The following is a 4,644-nucleotide window of genomic DNA, read 5'->3' on the forward strand; positions in this document are numbered from 1 at the left end:
TCTGGTTTCGGAGCGAACATGAACGCCGAAGAAGACGATGATTGAGCGGACACGAAATTCGATAGCAACGAGGTCTAGAGGAACCGTTGAATTAAAACCGCATAAACCCATTGTGGTTCGAAAGCAAACCAGAACAATAAGCTTCAGTCGAGTGAACCATCTATTTCTCAGCTCTATAAGTTTCCTTTTTTTTTGTTTTTTGACCTGCGGGCACAGGATGGATAGCGCTCCAGACACAAGCTTTGAATTGTCATTACTGAAAATTATTTTGCAAGCTTAATTTCAGATTAAAACAATTTTTATTTAATTTTCCCACCGGTTTATCACTACAGTTTCCCTAAAAGTCAATCCCTTTATTAATTCAACAGTTGCAGCTTGGTATGAATTTATAGAATCAATAGCTTACAACCCACTATTCCACAGTCTTTATGTGGCTTATCCATTATCAACTCCTTTACATAAAATATTGGGCTTATTATGTATAACGTTATATACATTAACCAAATCTCATTCACATTAAACGCAAAGCAAATCTCTACCCTCTACCCTCAAAGCAACCAAGAAAACAGTTGAGGATCGAGAATGAAAGGTTAATCGCGCGATCGAAAGTGTATAAGACATGCAAATAAAGGTTACTAAAGTACTCTATACAGAACAAAAGCATAACATAATTGATAATATCGACGGAAGTTGAACAAGAGCGCAAAAACATTCATGTAAATACATAGTCTTGAAGAGAAGATACACCATTAGACAAGTCGTTATAAATTTGGTTTACGACATCATGGCGACAGCTAGAAGCCTTTTTTAGATTTACAGAAGGTCGATTTTGCGCGAAGCTCGCTGGCATTTAAGTATTTGCTACAGTGCACGTTCGAAGTAATCAGTAGTAAGTTTATATGAAGATTGACGCAAGCCGAAGTAGTCAACGATAGTCGTCAAAAGTCACCGAAAGTACCCCGAAGGATTGCGAGTGTGTTAACATTATAGTGTTCACAAGTTGGCGATAGCGCGCGTTCCGAGTAATGGTATAAGTCTCTATGAAGATTGACGCAAGCCGAAGTAGTCAATGATAATGGTCGAAAGCTACCGAAAGTAACCCGAAGGATTGCGAGGGTGTTCATTTACATTATAGTGTTCACAAGTTGGCGATAGCGCGCGTACGAAGTAATGGTATAAGTCTCTATGAAGATTGACGCAAGCCAAAGTAGTCAATGATAGTGGTCGAAAGTTACAGAAAGTACCCCGAAGGATTGCGAGGGTGTTTATTAACATTATGGTGTTCACAAGTTGGCGATAGCGCGCGTACGAAGTAATGGTATAAGTCTCTATGAAGATTGACGCAAGCCAAAGTAGTCAATGATAGTGGTCGAAAGTTACAGAAAGTACCCCGAAGGACTGCGAGGGTGTTCATTAACATTATAGTGTTCACAAGTTGGCGATAGCGCGCGTTCGAAGTGATGGTATAAGTCTCTATGAAGATTGACGCAAGCCGAAGTAGTTAATGATAGTGGTCGAAAGTTACCGAAAGTAACCCGAAGGATGGCGAGAGTATTCATTGTGGCAAAGGCATATACAATAGCGCCGGTTCGTAGAAATGGTAAGTAAACATGAAGATTTAACGCAGGCCGAAGAAGTCAACGATAGTTGTCAAAAGTTGCCGAGAGTATCCCCGAAAGATGGGGAGAGTGTTCATTTCACTGAGCGCAATTTGTAGAGGCATTTAAGCGTTTATTATAGCGCGTGTTCGAAGTAATGGTAAGTTTAGTATATGAAGATTAACGCAAGCCGAAGTAGTCAACGACAATGGTCGAAAGTTACCGAAAGTACCCCGAAGGATTGCGAGGGTGTTCATTAACATTACAGTGTTCACAAGTTGGCGATAACGCGCGTTCGAAGTAATGGTAGAAGTCTCTATGAGGATTGACGCAAGTCGAAGTAGTTAATGATCGTGGTCGAAAGTTACCGAAAAAATCCCCGAAAGACGGCGAGAGTAGGTATATAGGCATTTATGATAGCGCCGGTTCGTAGAAATGGTAGGTAAACATGAAGATTTAACGCAGGCCGAAGAAGTCAACGATAGTGGTCAAAAGTTGCCGAAAGTATCCCCGAAACATGGGGGGAGTGTTCATTTCATTGAACGCAATTTTGTAAAGGCATTTAAGCGTTTACCATAGCGCGTGTTCGAAGTAATGGTAAGTTTAGTATATGAAGATTAACGCAAGCCGAAGTAGTCAACGATAATGGTCGAAAGTTACCGATAGTACCCCCGAAAAATGGCGAGAGTGTTCATTTAAGCGTTTACGAACACGAAGATTAACGAAAGCGGAAGAAGCCGACAACAGTACTCGCAAGTTACCAACAATGCCCCAAAGGTTGGCGAGAGCCCATCATATTTCACGATCAACATCAAAAATATTTCGAATAAACCTATCCTTAATAATTTCAGAACAAAAAAAAGGCTATTGTTGCCCAGTAGCAGTCATTTCCGTAAGAAGGAAAGTCCTCCTTCGAAAATGTTGACTGCTACTGTAGCAGAATTCTACAAAGTTTTATTTAGCTTTTATATTACTGGAAAAAAAAGTATTAGATTAAGTTTTTAAAGTATTTCATCTTGATCGCTAAATCTTCACTTTAGTCGTATTGTAAGACGCAGGCACTTCTTCTGATGTCCAACTTGAGAAACACGTCCTAAAACAGAAGAAAGTGCAATGTTTATCAGTAGACTGTAGAAATGTAGAATTTGAGTACTGGTTATTTTGTGCTCTTGTTTTTCGTATTGGTTAGCTATTAAGTAATTTACAGTCTAACAGCTCGCTATTCTTCGGACTGCCCCCGTTCGAACCCTGTTGTAAAAACTGGGGCTATCCAATTCTTCTCAAGAGATACGTACCTTTCATTGTTGGTGCTTTTTCATCATCTAGTACAGGTTTCACCAGATGACGATTTTCCAATCTTTGTAAACTATAAAAGTGCAATTTAAAAAAGGAACCTGAACTCAGTAAATATAACAACCAAAGTAAATATCTGTTAGCAAAATATATACAGAGAATCTCAATGATAAAAAATTCAGGTACTTCTGCCAAGCCCAACACCATTTTCAGGTTTAACCTTACTTTTTACAATAAGCACATATAAGAAACTTATATTACTGGCTCCCGTTTGCTATAGGGATAAATGAGTTCATTTCAGTCGTTCACTTCTTTGTTCTCTATTCTCTCACTAGCAAACGACGCCGGGTACTACTCATACGATGTTGTGCTCTTATTCTAGAGTATATCAATCCGATCTCCTCGGCGAGCTCCTCGTGGTGCTCGATATGTAGGCCTAAGGAGAAAACCGGGGATTAATGCAAAGAAACATATCCATTATACCTGAAGCGTAGAAAATGCCTCCCCACGTGATGAACAAAATTAACCGGGCAGATTCAATCTAGAAAATAAAAAAGCTAAAAAAAAAAGAAAAAAGCGCTTAGAGGATGTTACCAACAGACTTAAAGTGAACTAATACAATCTATTTTGATTTGCAACGATAAGGGATATAGATAAGAAATGAAGTTTAACGCCCATTTAAAATATCTGACCATCAGCACATATTCTTAGTGGGCCGAGAAATAAAAAATCATGTCAATAAAGACAAGTCGACCCTCACTGAACCCTCAAACAGCATTTTCCCTGTAACAACAACTGCGCAAAATCGTAAAGTTACACTATAAATACAATAAATTCATTTCCGACGTCTCCACTTAGATATATATAAAGCGTCCAGCAAAAGCCTTGTTATAACCTGCAAAGATATAACAGTGGAGAGTCAAGCACTTAAATAATTTCAAGGTTCAAATCTATGTTTACTAAGTGAAATATACAATTTGAATCATTACAGTTATTATCTTTTTATGGTATCTAATCATCTAATGGTATATCAGTAAAAATAATAATAACAATAACAATTATAATAATAGTAATAATTCTATTAATAGTTTATTTAACAGGTCCATGAAGTGTCTCTTCCATGTTAAATGAAATTATACGCAATTAAAAATAAATTAAATCAAAGTGAAAAAAGTTCTCCCCTTAAATGAAATTATTGTGACGGCAAATCCCAATCCCAAGTTAAGAGCAGATATCAGGCAAAGACATTACGGAGTTCTCTTATCTTCTCAAGTGGAAACTTTCTAAGGGTATGTCTCATTGGTCCTAGTTAACAGCAGATTTCAGGCAAATGAAATTGGGCGTTCTTCTTCTCAGACTAGGGAACTCCTGTCTCCCTTACTTGCTGGGTTGGAATCCAAGTTTATCTAATTTTAATAGTAAGTAATAACTACTATAGACTGAAGTATCAGTCCGGGAGCTCCTGACTCCCTTGCTTGCTGGGTTGGAATCCTAGTTTATCTAGTTTTAATAGTAAGTTTTATCTATTATTGACTGAAGTATTAATCCAGGGAGCTCCTGTCTCCCTTGCTTGCTGGGTTGGAATCCCAGTTTATCTAGTTTTAATAGTAAGTTTTATCTATTATTGACTGAAGTATCAGTCCAGGGAGCTCCTGTTTCCCTTGCTTGCTGGGTTGGAATCCCAGTTTATCTAGTTTTAATTGTAAGTTTTATCTATTATTGACTGAAGTATCAGTCCAGGGAGCTCCTGTCT

The 4,644-nt window shown here is 38.1% G+C and overlaps 1 long non-coding RNA gene across 1 annotated transcript; it reads right to left on the reverse strand.

Moving 5' to 3' along the window:
- Positions 1-2,100: 2,100 nt before the first annotated feature.
- On the reverse strand, positions 2,101-4,130 carry LOC140933636 (uncharacterized). Its single transcript, XR_012165074.1, has 3 exons — positions 3,375-4,130; positions 2,894-2,964; positions 2,101-2,691 (listed from the first exon to the last, which is right to left on the reverse strand). It is a non-coding gene; the product is annotated as an uncharacterized lncRNA (long non-coding RNA).
- Between the last annotated feature and the right edge of the window lie 514 nt (positions 4,131-4,644).

Source organism: Porites lutea, chromosome 4 (genome assembly GCF_958299795.1).
Source record: "Porites lutea chromosome 4, jaPorLute2.1, whole genome shotgun sequence".
Taxonomy (NCBI): domain Eukaryota; kingdom Metazoa; phylum Cnidaria; class Anthozoa; order Scleractinia; family Poritidae; genus Porites; species Porites lutea.